Consider the following 14,536-nt stretch of genomic DNA (forward strand, 5'->3'; position numbering starts at 1 on the left):
TTGCAGCTATTGTTAGTAATACAAGCCTCTGTGGATCCCAGGACAGAGGCAGAGCGGGGCACTGGGACCTTTTCAGTCAGGCAGGCGGGATCCCCAGGGTTCCAGAGTCATGCAGAGCACTTAACCCAGAAACATCCTGACTCAGTCTGGTGGCAGGGAAGTGGGGGATGGGGCCACCCTGGGCTTCCAGTCATAGATGCTGGTAGGCAGTTCTTTCCAGCCGGGGCCTGGCTGTGCCTGGCTCTGCTGGATATGCCACCAGCCCCCTCCCCTAATCAGAGGGCTCTCTCTTCCCTGCCTCCCTCCATGGCCATGCAGCTTCCTCACCCACACTCCTCCCAGATGGTGTGGGGGGTGAACTGAATAGTGTCTGGGTGTCTGCAGAGCCAGTAAGAAGCAGTGATGGGGGTGAGGGGTGTGTGGCCACGACACCCTGACCATTTCCCAGGATTAGGGCTGAGGGTGAGAGTGAATGAACGTTTGTTGTACTCCCACTATGTGTCAGGCATAGCCTTAGGAGCTTTGCCCATGGTAGTCCCTTTAAGCCTCACATCAGCCTTTCCAATGGCACATTATTAAAGCCATTCTATAGAGGAAACTAAGCTCGGGGAATCAGAGTGACTTGCCAAAGGTCACTCAGCTAGGAAGGGGCAGAGCTGGGATCAGACTCAGGTCTTGTACTTCGTAGGTGAGGAACACTCCGCTTCAGAGATAGGTGGTGGCAGAATCTTCTAGATCTTTGATGATGCCAGTCCTGCACAGCCCGACCCTGCCCTGTCCAGGCACTGAGGATGCTCAATGAGCTTCAGGCTTATCATACACTTGAGCCCAGGAGGGTGAAACCTGTCCCATGTGAGAGCCACCTGCCTAGGCTCGGAGGTTGGGCAACAACCCTGAGTGGCCGGGAAGAGCCCCCATGGCCCCTGCCCTGGGCTTCAGCTCTGGCTCCTGGTGTGCACCCGAGTGCCCCTCCCGCATTGGTGTGCTGAGGGGAAGGCCATTCTGGTTGGCTGAAGCCTTTGTCCATTACTGCCCTGAGAGTCCTCATGGTCCCAGGGTCCTGCTGCAGGCTGGCACCTGGCACTCTCTCACTACCCAGGATGCCATCCTCTCTCCTGGCTGAATTTGTACAAGCAATTACCCTGCTCTGTGAAGCTCTTGTAGCAAGTGTAGCGGGGGAGAGTGGCCAATAAAAGTCAAGTGAAAATCCAATAAATCCAAAAATATTAAACATTATGAAAATGGATTTCCTACACCCGCAAACAATGGATGTCTAACGTGAACATGTTTCAGTTCTACTGAAAATATTAAGCAGGTTACATGTTAGCAGTTAAAAATGATTGCAGGCCTTTGTGGTTGACACTGGTGAAATCTGAGTTCTTCTGGTGGCCCACCCACTGGCCTGCTTGTGGCAGAGGGACCGGGAGGACAGTGTCCTAGACACACTACTGCTGACTGTCTGTCCTAGAAACGTCATAGAAATCCTATAGTGGGGATTTGTCCCTCCACAGAGTTGTGCTCTAGGGATCTTTTCACACCCAGGCTCCTCTACTTTCAGAGAGGACAGGATGGGGGAGGCAACATAAATGCCTCCAGGGGCACTCCCTCCACCCCGACCCAGGAGGGGGTCCCTTTCCTCCTCAGGGTGCAGGAGGAAAGCTCTCCTCTCTGTTTCCCTAGCTTTCCTTTCCCTTCCCCTTTCCCTGTGTCCTCTGAGTTGCCTCAGGGCCTAGTGCAAGGCTGGTTTTGCTGTCATCTCTGAGGTCACACTGGGAGAGCTGCAGGGGGGGCTCCAGTGCTTTCAGCAGGATGGCCCACATCCCTGTTACTGCGGCTCCCTCTCCAGCAGGGGCGGCCCCGGCCACAGCCAGCCTTCCCAGCCCCAGACCCCAAGGCTGGGTCTGTTTTGGCATTGGAGCCAGCCCTATTTATTTATTTATTTATTTATTTTGGGCTGTGTTGGCTCTTCGTTGCTGTGCGCGGGCTTTCCCTAGCTGTGGCCAACTGGGGGCTACTCTTTATTGCGGTGCGCGTGCTTCTCATTGTGGTGGCTTCTCTTGTTGCAGAGCAGGGGCTCTAGGTGTGCGGGCTTCAGTAGTTGCAGCACGCAGGCTCAGTAGTTGCAGCACATGGGCCCTAGAGGGCAGGCTCAGTAGTTGTGACGCAGGGGCTCAGTTGCTCTGTGGCATGTTGGATCTTCCTGGAGCAGGGCTCAAACCCGTGTCCCATGCATCGGCAGGCAGATTCTTAACCACTGTGCCACCAGGGAAGTCCCTTTTTCTTTTTAAATTGGTTGAGCTTTTTTCTCTGCCACTCCCACCACCCCCATCTTTCAGAGAACCACATGGCGCTCTGGGCCCAGCTCCCTACCCAAGGGGCCTCTGGTGCTGATTGTCCCCAGCCCCCAGCTCCCAACCTGTGTGCTGCTCAGGGCCCCTTCCATTCAGGCCCAGCCACCACCAGCCCCACCAGCTCACCAAGCTTCCCCGTGCTCTTGCCCACTGACCTCCATCACTCCCTGCTTGAGCTCGCAGATGCAGCCACCCAGCCGCCCAACATGCTCTTGGTGAGGAAGTATTCCTCCCTAGGAGGAGGCAGCTTGGGCAAGTGGAGGAGTAGTGCTGGAACCCCGCTGATTAGCTGTCTGTCATGTAGCAAACACATCACGCTTCTGAGCCTTAGATTTTTCTTATCTGTAAAATGGAGATACAGCTGATTGAAGGTATGGATCAGATTAGATAGTGGGGGCTTCCCTGGTGGCGCAGTGGTTGAGAGTCCGCCTGCCGATGCAGGGGACACGGGTTCGTGCCCCGGTCTGGGAGGATCCCACATGCCGCGGAGCGGCTGGGCCCGTGAGCCATGGCCGCTGAGCCTGCGCGTCCGGAGCCTGTGCTCCACAACGGGAGAGGCCACAACAGTGAGAGGCCCGCGTACTGCAAAAAAAAAAAAAAAAAATTAGATAGTGGGTATACACTGCCTAACCCAACATCTGGCACACAGGGGGAGTTCATCGGTCTTAGTTCCCCATTTCCCTTTCCTTTTTTTAGCTTATTTGTGCCCTTCTAGCATCTGGTTGGAGTGGGGATGCGATAGGCCTGGGAGTCAGTCAGCACCTGGGAGGCCGATGCTGGCTGGAGCTGCCGTCACCTTGGCCTCACCTATGCCACCTGAGGCTTCAGGCCTCCTTTCCTGCTTCCCACTTCCAAGATGTGATATATCTGGATCCACATAGCCTCAGTGGCTCCTAAGGCACCCTGGGACTTGGAGAATGAGCCACAGAAGTTGATAGCATGGAAATGAGAGAAGCTCATTTGAGCTATGATCTCAGTATGATAACACGCATCATGAAACCTGGAAATAAGTCAGAGAGGCAGGCTGCTCTGATCCTTGCCCTTACCAATTGGGATTCCAATACAAAGGGTCTCTATAGCCCCTTCCCCCACTCCCTTCCCCCCACTGACATGCTGCTCCTCCAGGGAAGCTGGAGGTCTCCTGGGAAGGTAACCTTTCAAGAAAGGGGAGTCTGAGACCCACCCTCCAAGAATTGTCCTGCAGTCTCTCAGAGGCCCCAAAATAGCCCCATGTCTTGGTCACCATGACTCCTTGACGGGCCCCAAAGGGAGTTCAAAGAGGGAGGATTTAGGGCACGTCACACTTCTCTTAAAGCACAATAACAATCACTTCTGTTTGTCAAGCTCTATGTGCCAGAAAATTGTAAGCATTATGTGTGTGTACGTTGCTTAACTTAACCCTCATAACAACTCCGAGAGGGAGTGGTATTCCCATTGCACAGATGAAAAACGTGAAACACAAGAAAAATAACTTACCTTGTAGTAGAGCTAAGTTTCAAACCCAGATTCATCTCTAAGTTAACCAAACTGGACCTTGTTCTGGGGCAGCGTTCTAAGGCATCTTTTCTCCCTATTTCTCACTGGTGAGGAGAGCAGGGGCAAAGTATGCATTAGAGGGGCTCCAGCAGGAAAGAGGTGGCATAGACACCCCGGCATGGGTTGTGGGACGCCAGCAAGGGAAGGTGAAGAAACACCCTGAAGGAATGGGGGAGGGCCTTCCCTGGGACCTGGAGAGCGCTGCAGCGGCAGGAGGAGGCTGCCGGACAGAGGAGGACTGAGGGCCGGGGAGTAAACGAGGGGACACGAGGACGGCACAGTCTCCTCCTGCGCCAGGTCTCCAACAGCTGATCCCACTGGAGGCTGGAGGTCTTGGGAGCTTGGCTGGTTGCAGGCTAAGAAATCAGTCTTCCAGATACAGGGCTCAGAGCAGGGCAGAGGAGGGTGGAGGGTGTGGGAGCTGGGGCGGAGGGGCGAATGGAGGCTATTCAAAGCAAGGTGCCTCTGGAACTTTCTGAGAAACTGGCACTGCCTTGATGCTTCAGGAGCCTGATAAGGGCCGGGCTGGGAAGCACGCAGTGCTGTTTTGCCTGCGTCCAGGGCAGCAGCTTCTACCTGATGTCCTGGGTGTGAGAGCGAGTGGGGAAGGCTCCCGTTCCTCCCCTCAGGGACACAGGGGATTTGAACAGGGGCCTACCTGGAGATGGGGAGGGCGCCAAGTAGAGATGGAGAGGAGTCAGGGAGAAGATGGCCCCCCTGAAGGAAGGGGTGGAAGAGAGGGACTGGCGAAGGCCAGCTGCCCAGGAGGGCCCCTTCATGCGTCTTACCTTCAGAAACATACCTTCGCTGCCAGCAGCCTCTTACTCTTTCCATAAATACGTACTGTGCTGTGTGTAAGGCCTGTCCCTGCCACGCAGAAGTTGTACTAAACAGCTGCCGCTGCGGGAGTGAGGAGGGGCCATGGCAGTTCACACACTGCCTCCCGGATTCAGGCTTCCAGCTGACTTCAGCCCACGGCACCCTCCTCCCTTGAGCTTCCATGTCTTACACTGTTAGCATTACTGCCTCAGCTATGGCCTCCAGAGTAAACTCTCCAGCACAGGCTCATGTTTGACTTGTCAGCATAACCCTATACCTAGGAGTAAGGGAAGCACAAGGCGTGGAACACTCAGGTTAGAGAAGCTCTGTTACCCTACTGCTCTAGAAAAGAGTGTTCAATTACCCAACCGATAATGCAGTCATTTTTTTTCTGTTGGGCAGGCGAGACCAATAATGCCAGCTGCCCCAGCCCCAGGCCCCCTCCCCCTGTGCCCAGCTTCCTTTCACTTTAGCTGCTTGCAAGGGTGGCTCCCACGAGTTTCTGTTTCTTTGATTCCCCCCTTATCCAGCAGCTGCTGGGGAGTGAGAGGACAGTGGTAACCTGCTGGCATCCCTATCGTCCTGTGGGTACATGGGAGGGATGCAGTACATTCCAGAGGCCTGGACAAATGGAATGCAAAGGCTGGAGAAGAGAAGGCTGAGGCCTTACTCATCACATCTATGGGCTGTGGAGCCTGCCACATTGCAGGCTTAGTTCCCAGAGGGATTGGCTGCCATTCTACTGTACCTTGGACCCTGGGATGGAGTCCTGATTGGATTGAATCCAAGGAGATGTGTCTTTCCCTCTGCTAGCTGCTGGCCCCAGCATCTCCTAAGCCTGAAGGAGTGAGGTTGAATGGGAGCTTGAATCTCTGCCAGGAGAATCTGGGGCTAGGCCCATTTCTGGGGCACTGGGGCACTGGAACAGGGACCAGGACTCGGCTGCCAGATGAGCTACTCCTGAGTACACCCAAGAGCTTTCAAACCCGTGAACTTGAAGGGAATAGATGATCCTTTGGAAGCTTGATCTTTCACCTTCCCCTCTCAGCTGTCCCTCTGTGTCATTTGTGTCATAGAACTTAGGCCCTGGTTCGAGAGGCAGACAGGTGAATGGAGATGGCTGAGAGAAGGACCTAGCTCCCCGCCACTTCCATCCAGCCCCTGAGTGCTTCTCCTGTTTCTCAGTTGCTCTGCCATAATATTTCTCTCCCTGCTCAGCCCCACTGGTCTCAGCTGCCCTGAGCAGCTCTCTTGCCTCCTCGTCCATCATCCTGGCTGCGGGGCACCAGAGTACATCTCACAGAGAAACCTTCCTGCCCTAGGCCTCCGAGGAGAAGGGCTCAGCTGTCAGAGAAGACAGAGGTTTCCAAAGGGGTCAGAGCACTGGGCCCTCCAGGATTGATCGGCTATGAATTACAGACTTCATGTCCCAGTCAGTCCTGGTGCTGCAGAGCCAGTTGGGGTGTCCGGGCCTCTCTTCTGGAGTCAGCCTCTTCTCTTGGGCATCCCTTTAGCATGCATTCATTGACTTTAGGTTCATTCCTGATTGATATTACTTGTTGGTTGTTTTTTTCTTTTTTTTTGGCTGCCTTGGGTCTCCGTTGCTGCATGCAGACTTTCTCTATTTGTGGCGAGCAGGGGCTACTCTTTGTTGCAGTGCATGGGCTTCTCATTGTGGTGGCTTCTCTTGTTGCGGAGCATGGGCTCTAGGCACGCGGGCTTCAGTAGTTGTGGTGGCTTCTCTTGTTGCGGAGCATGGGCTCTAGGCACGCGGGCTTCAGTAGTTGTGGTGCACAGGCTCGGTCGTTATGGCCCGTGGGTTCTAGAGGGCAGGCTCAGTAGTTGTGGTGCACAGGCTTAGTTGCTCCCAGGCATGTGGAATCTTCCAGGACCAGGGCTCGAACCCGTGTCCCCTGCATTGACGGGCAGATTCTTAACCGCTGCACCACCAGGGAAGTCCCTTGTTGGCTGCTTTTTTAATGGATGGAGATTTTGTGCACGTGCTCCCGCAATAGACTGGGGGCTCTCTGAGCATGAGGGCTGTGCTTCTCCCATACGCTACATAGCCCGTAGAAGGGTGGACTGCCAGTTGGTGCTCAATACCAGCAGTCACCGTGATTGATAACGGGGTGGCAGAATGAAGAGTGGTTGTCTCCAGGAAGACCCCAGAGGTGAGGGGAGAGGCAGCAGTGAGCTCAGACTGCCCACACAGGGGTCACCAGGGCCAACGTCACTTCCACACTGAACAGGGTGTTAGCTGTTAGTGATACTCTGCTCTGAGTGAAGCCTGACCCGACTACCTCCCACTTTACCCTCCATCTCTTTTCTTCCCTTCTGGGTTGCCAGTCTCTCCTGCTGCTCTCACCTCTCTGGCTTCTCTTTTGCCTGCACACCCACCTGGCCTGGGGCTCCTCCCATTGGGCAGTGCTCTCTGCCCCCTGGCTGCCTTTCTCATGGCTCATGTGCTTAGTAATCCATCTCATACCCTCTCCTGGATTCAGCTGCCCCTCTGCTGGAGAGTCCCACTCCGCATAACTATTGCAGGCTCTTCCTTTAATGGCTCCTGGGACTTCTCCTGTCCCACCACTGTTCTCAACTCAGAACTCACTTCATTTTATTTTATTACCCTATTCTATTCTATTCTATTTGGTTGTGCTGGGTCTTAGTTGCGGCAGGCGGCCTCATTAGTTGTGGCACATAGCTTCCTTAGTTGTGGCACATAGGCTCCTTAGTTGTGGCATGTGAACTCTTGGTTGCGGCATGCATGTGGGATCAAGTTCCCATGCCCAGGGATCGAGCCCGGGACCCCTGCACTGGGAGCCCAGAGTCCTATCCACTGCGTCACCAGGGAAGTCCCAGAACTCACTTCTGATTCTCATGGCGTTGGCCTTCTAACTAGTCTCCCTCCTCCAGACTCCAGGCTTGTTCCCCTCAAAACTGCCTTTCACAGAACTTCTGAGATACCAGCCTGACCCTTCTGATCCCCCACGTGCCACCCAGCAGGGGCTCCTTTCATAAGCCTCTCCTGCCCCTGCTTCCTCTGCTCACAACGTCTGCTCCAGAATCACCATGCTCAGCACCACCGCGTGCCCTGGGTACAGGCCTGTAACGCATCACCCCCCACCCCCCCTCCAGCCCTTGATCCCATGGTCCCACTTGGCCTCAGGCTTCCTGCTCTGGCATCACTATCTTCTCCTTCAGTACACCTTCCGCCTTCCATGGTCTCTGCCCCACCTTGGTGCTGTGTGCCACCACTGCTGCCACGGTTACTGCTTTGTACTTTAATGGTTTATTCATGTATCCATGCACCACCCCCTCCACCCCCGGTATCTCATATCCACAGCACCCGAAGTCCCTAGCACATAAAAGCAATGACTCTAAATTGCTGAATGAGTGAAATGACCTGAATGAAGGAATGGTTAGCAGTGGATGGGTCCTGTGGGCAAAGGCTCACAGGTGAGGATTAAGAGAATGGGGGACCCAAGAGGCAGGTCAGAGGAGCAGCCTTTGAGGAAAATGAGAAAACAGTGCCAGATTCAGCCATGGGGGTGGGGGTGAGGGAGTGTGGGGGACGGACAGATGGAGCCTTTGAATATACAAAACACCCTTTACCTACCTGCTCCTGTCAGCACCTTCGCAAAGTGAGGAAAGTAAACCTGTTTTCCTTATGACAAAGCCTGATTTGATGATAAACCCTCTCAGTTTCCCAGGAGGTGGCAATGGCTCTGAGGGGTGGGAAGGAAGCAGGAGAAGGTAAAGGAAGGGGGTGGGGGAGAGACAGAGTGAGAGAGAGAGAGAGAGAAAGGAGGAAAGAGGCAGAAGGCAGGGGCGGAGGGGAGGGGAAGAGAGGAAGAGCGCTGGGTACGTGTGCTGGTTACTAAGGTGGTAGAAAGCGCTGCAGGTTCTGCAGGAAGGACTTGCCGTGTTGAAGAAAGCAGGCAGCCTGCTAAAGCAGCTATGTCCGGGTTCCTGCAGCCAAGCTAGAAGGAAGGAGCCAGGAAGGAGCCAGGAAGGAGCCAGGAAGGAGAGGGCTGACCAGGGTCTGGAGACTCTGCTTGGCCCTGAAGCAGCAGGGTGAGGAGGAGAGAGGGCCTGAACACTAGGCTCTGCCAGGGTCACAGGTCACCCCAGAGCCTCTCCAGAAGGTGAAGAGGCTCTTCTCCCCAGGGGGTATCTCACCCACTGAGGTCATAGCCACCTTCCTTGAGGAGTTGTTGACATGGTCTACCTTGCTCGGGGCTGCACCCAACCCAGTCCTGGCATCGAAAGACAGATACTGATGAAAGCTTCCAGGAGTCCCTGTCCCTGAGGGAGGTCAGTTCCTTGGAGAAGGCTGGGCCTGAGCAGTGTGCGGCGGTCAGGGAGCAGGTGTGCCCCTAAAACTGTCCTCTCTTGGCACTAAGGGCAGCAGGACAGCCTGCTGCAGGGGTGAGACAACCTGCTCTGGAGGTCAGGAGGATCTAAGCCCCATCTTCTCAAGTCTCTGTTAAGGAAACGAAAGGACCTGTGGCATCTTGGAGTCCCAGACTGCTCGCACCTTAGAGATCATCTAAGTCAGTCCTCTCATGGCCAGAGGAAGGGAACAGAGAAGTGACTTGACTGAGGCTACACAGCAGGCGAGTGCCCCAGCAGGAGCCCTTTTCACCTGTGTTCCAATCTCAGCAGTGCCCTGAGCACTGGGCCTCCCCTGAGGCCCACTTCAAGTCTCTAGACTTGTCCAAAAGGAGCTGACATCAGACTCTAAAAGCTTTGGGACATAGTGAAGCTCTTAACACAAGGTCTTCTTGAGAGGATAACCAAGGGGAAATTACACTGTGTGAAAGCCAACCAAACTTCCTTAAAATACTCTATTCCCTTGGGCTTCCCTGGTGGTGCAGTGGTTGAGAGTCTGCCTGCTGATGCAGGGGACACATGTTCATGCCCCGGTCTGCGAGGATTCCACATGCCGCGGAGCGGCTGGGCCCGTGAGCCATGGCCGCTGGGCCTGCGCGTCCGGAGCCTGTGCTCCGCAACGGGAGAGGCCACAGCAGTGAGAGGCCTGCGTACTACAAAAAAACCCCAAAAAACAAAAAACCCCAAAAAACAAACAAACAAAAAAACTCTGTTCCCCTCTATTCAAAGTGCCACAGCTCCTGGGAGCTGCTCATGCCCCCTTCGCTCTTTAAGCTCCAGCCCAGTGAGATTTCCTGCTCTCAACCCTCCCCTAGACCCCCTCCCCTGGTGTCTCTCTTTTTGCTCCACTTCTGTTGCCCATTTCCACCCATGACCCTCCCCAGGCCTGGTAGCCAAGCAACAGATCCTTCCTCCCTAAAACGTTATACTGGCTCTGGTCAATGTCATCTCCAGTGAATCACGCTTCCTTTCCCTCCTTCCTTGTGTTTTTAGCATCACTAACAGAGAGACAAGCAGGTAAGGGTGTTTGAGTTCCTCGGAAAAGGACCCATCGCATTTCCAGTAAAATCCTGCAAGACCTTCATGTTCAGGGCCTGCTGCTTCCCCTTACCTCACACCCTGGTAGGGGGAAGCAGCTCTGGCTGCTTGCATGGGTCTCCTCTCTCCTCTTTAAATCTGCTTGTTTCTGCTCAGGGCCTTTGCTTCTTCTCTCCCTTCTGCCTGGAGAGCATTCCCCTCATATTTGGAATGGCTGCTGCCTTCTTGTCATGAAAGTCCAAGCTCAACCATCACCGCCTCCAAGAGGCTTTCCTTAATTACCCTTTCTAATGTTGCAGGTGCTATCACCAGTCTCTGTGACATCACCTTCATTTTGCTGCATGTGTCTGAATTATATTGTTGATCTGGTTGTTTGCTTATTCCATTACTGCCTGCCTCCCCCATTGAGAACAGGGACCTTGTCTGTCTATTTATTATAATGTCCCTGATGCTTGGTACTTAATAACGACTTGTTCAAAGAATCAATGAAGGACACTGGAGTTGGTTAAGGTTGAGGGAGGGTCTAGTTCTATGTGAATCTCTTGGTTGATGAGCCCTTGCAGACTCAGATGCTCCTTCTCCAGCCTGCTCAGAAAACTGAGGCTCAGGATCCATGTGAGTCAAGAATTAGGGGATCCCCATCATTCTCTGTGTTGGAGGAGCCGTGGCCGCCTGCTCTGTTCAGGTGGTTGTGTCTCCCTTCTCCAGTGTTGATGTCTCTGCCATGTTTATTGCTGCTTCTTCGCCGGCTGTCATGGAGGTTACTTGGAAAACACCATTCCCCCACCCACCAGATCTCAGACTGGGTGTGGGGTGGTAGGAACTTGCTTGGTGATGGTTACAAACAAACAAACACTTTCCCCTTCCCATTCTTCTTCCAGTATTCCAGGCAGGAGCTAAGAGAGCAATTCCTGGGCTCTGAGGAAAAATAGAGGCAGTACATTTGGCGCTGTACCGCTTGTCCCCTAAGCTGCAATGTGCAAGAATGGCAGGGGCAGAGAGTCAGGGCAGGGGCCAGGCCAGGCCACCTCTCTAGGATGTTCTGTCCCCATCAGGAAGAGACTGTGGCATGAGGGGCTCCTTGAGGAGCTGAAACCTGGTCTGGAACACACCGCCCTCGGACTGTTGTGATTCTGTTTACCAACACACGGGAAGGAGCCTATTGTATTCAGGGTGAAAGAAGCGGGAAGAAATCGGTGAATAGAAGATCAGGAGCCAAGAAGTTGGGCTCAGAGACAATGGGTAGGAAGGGGTGGGGGGTGTGGGAAGGGAGATCTAGACTGGAAAGGCTTGAAGGAGAAATCCAGGTGTGCGGGTGCCACCACTGGGGTAGGGAGGGGACAGAAAAGGAGCTATTTAAGGTCAGATTTCTGCAGAAGTCTGCCTCCCTCCCCATGCCATGTGTGGTGCTCCAAGGACAATGGTGCTTCAAGGACAAAGGACGACCCTGCCTGAAAAAGTGTCAGCGTCACACCCCCTACCGGACTCTTAATCGCCCTCCCCACCATGTTGCGATGGTTATGAAATTCCTGAGCCCACCTGGGGGACGCCCACCTGGGCAACTGGGATCTGTCCCAAATAAGGAAAGGCACATGCCCTGTCCCACTCCCACCCTATAGAAGGAAGGTATATGTGCCTCGACAGATCAGTAAACGAAATTTTCACCTTGGACCATTCCTTTGTTTTCTGGCTATAAAAACTGATCAATAGCACATGTTCGGGGCTCGACTCTCCCAGACTCCTAGGAAGTCAGCCTGCTGTTCTGGCAGCGACCTTCCCTCTAATAAAGTCTATCTTCTTTACGTTCTGCCTTATGTCTGACAGTTCTTTTCCAGCCTGCGTTCGGACCACGACACCATGGAGCTGGCCGCATGGTGTTTATTGGGTGTGTTCCATATGCAAGGTTCCTATGGGAAGCATGAGGTGACCCATGATTTACCAGGAATGTCAGGCATCCAGCACCAATCCAAGAGGGCTAGAGGGTTTTGCAGTCAGGCCAAGTTTGAATTTCCATTCAAACTTGCCTCTTACTTGCTGCATAACTTGGACAAAGAACTCCTTGACCTTGGACAAGGAACTTAACCTCTTGGGGTTCTTCTATAAAATTGGGGCAGTGCTCACTTCATCAAGCTCCTATGGGGATTAAATGTAACCATGCGTGCAATGCAAAGGGCTCGCCAAGGCCAGGCAACGGTGTCCTGCAAATGGTGGCTGGGTAGCCTTCTGCAGCTTGGACCTCTGGCTCTTACTGAAAACCAGGGGAGGTTTTACCTGCACTAGGTAAAGACCTGCCTGGACACAGGGGCTTGGACTGAAGGTCTGTGAGCAATCTCAAGGCCTTTGGAATACTGAATTTCTTCCCATCTTTCGCTACCTCCCATAATCTCTGTAGGGGTGATGTTCTGATCTGCTGACTTTAAAATGGACCATATTTTCAGACTGACTTGTTCAAAGGGGTACCAGCATCTGCCTGGGCAAAGTGACTTTAACCCAACTATACAGATGATCTGGAAGACTTGAATTCCTACAGACTACACTTTTTTTTTTTTTCTCCTCTGCTGGGTGTTTTAGCTTGAAACATCTGTGTAACTGCTTAACACCTTCCTACTTTGAAGAGCGTTCTGGGCATGGGGCCTGTGGGCATCTCTCTAGCCTGGCATTTTTCATGCATGACTAGGGTCCCACCTCTCCTCTGCCCATGCCAATCCCCACCTCCCCTATCCCCCAGCACTTTCCCGAAGGTCACAGTCTCACCTGCTATCATTTGTCCCCAAGGTTCAAACCTACCATCATGCCTGTCTCCCAGGACATGGCTCCATGGGGATTTCTTAGATCCCCAAGAGAGGTGCTGCTCTCCTTTTAGGCACTGGGCTCCAGGAGCCTGTCCTTGGATGCAGGGTCCCCTCTGGGGGAGGGAAACACCTCTCCTGAGACTGTGTTTCGGTTATCCTTTGATGAATGGTTATCCTAGGTGGGTGGACACTGGCCATGGGCAACGTGTGATTCAAGAGCTGTTGCCTCTTGTGTCAAGAGGGGTCAGGATGGATGTCCCTGTCCCAGGTTCCTGGGCCTAAGTGGGAGGAGAGCTTGGATTGTTTCGTCTTCTGCAGGACCAGAGAGGGGCTTAGGAAGGCCTGCAGCTAAGCCAGTTTTTGGGTCAAAGTGCAGTTGATCTGGGATCAGAAACCTTGAGTTGGGGGCCAGACACATTCTGGGTGGTGTGTATTTTCTGTCCTTATTCCCCTTTGTTTTCCTTTGTTCTCCTTTACCATTAGGTGTCTCTGTCTACGTTGGCCTGTGCTACTGGGAATAGTGGGGGAGGGTTTGGTCTTTGTTCTTAGACTAGAAAAGTAATGGGGGTGGGGAGATACACCACGCCCACCAGGCTTCTTTATGCTCTGAGCCACAGAAGTAGGCTGAGGGGCCCCAAGTGGAAGGCAGACAGAGTGTGGTGCTGGCATGACTTTTGCCGCATGTTGCACAGCAAGTCAGGGCCTTAGGTGGTCAGACTCAGGGCTCTGGACTCTCATCCCAGTTGCTCGCTCCCTGAATTGTGGTTCCTTTGCAGGTGGTTGCAGCAAAGAACACTTTGCGTTTCCTCCTTGGTGTGAACTGTGTGTTAGATACACACCAGAGACGAGGATTCAGGGCAATGGGGCTGGGACCAGCAGTGCCGGGAAAAGGGTAAGAACTATTTGCTCTGGTGCCTGGGGCACAGCAGTGGGTATGGGAAAGGAGCCAGATTGCAGAGGGGAGGAAAGAAGAGAGCAGATGTAGCGCGTTCTGCATGCACGTACTGGACAGTGTGCACATGCATGTCCCGGCCACAGGTTTGGCCACGCCTGGTAGGGATGAACAGGCTGGTCTGAAGATAAGAAGGAGGTCTGAGTTTGAGGGGTTGTGCAGTGAGACAGGAAGGAGGTGGTCCCCTGGCTGCTTTGTCACTCTTGGAGGAGAAGGGAGACACGGGAGCCGTGGGGAAAGAAGCCAGCATCCCCCCTCCTCATGGAGACCCTCCTTTAAGCTGCTGGCAACCACAGGAGGGAGGTCTGTGGGATGGTGAGATGTTGGCTGCCGGGGGATGTGAAGCTGGCCCAGCTGAGAAAGATGACCTTGAAAGAGAGGAGAGGCCAAATTGAGTTGGTGTCTAGTGTGGGGGAGAGGGAGGGGCAGGCAGGAGGAAAGAGAAAGCTGAGAGATCCAGACAGTGGAGGGGGCAGGGCAGAGCCTCGTGCACCTCCTGTCTGTCTGCCTCCCTCCTTCTGGCCGGAAGCAAGAAGGACACAGATGGGGGCGTGTGGGTGCTGGGCTGTCCATGCGCCTGCTGGGGTGGGGGCAGAGATGGGGGGCAGTGTGTCCTTGAGTCCTGGGGTTTTCCTGAGCTGAGAGTCACAGAAGCT

The sequence above is a fragment of the Hyperoodon ampullatus genome (assembly GCF_949752795.1).
Source record: "Hyperoodon ampullatus genome assembly, chromosome: 2".
Lineage (NCBI taxonomy): Eukaryota > Metazoa > Chordata > Mammalia > Artiodactyla > Ziphiidae > Hyperoodon > Hyperoodon ampullatus.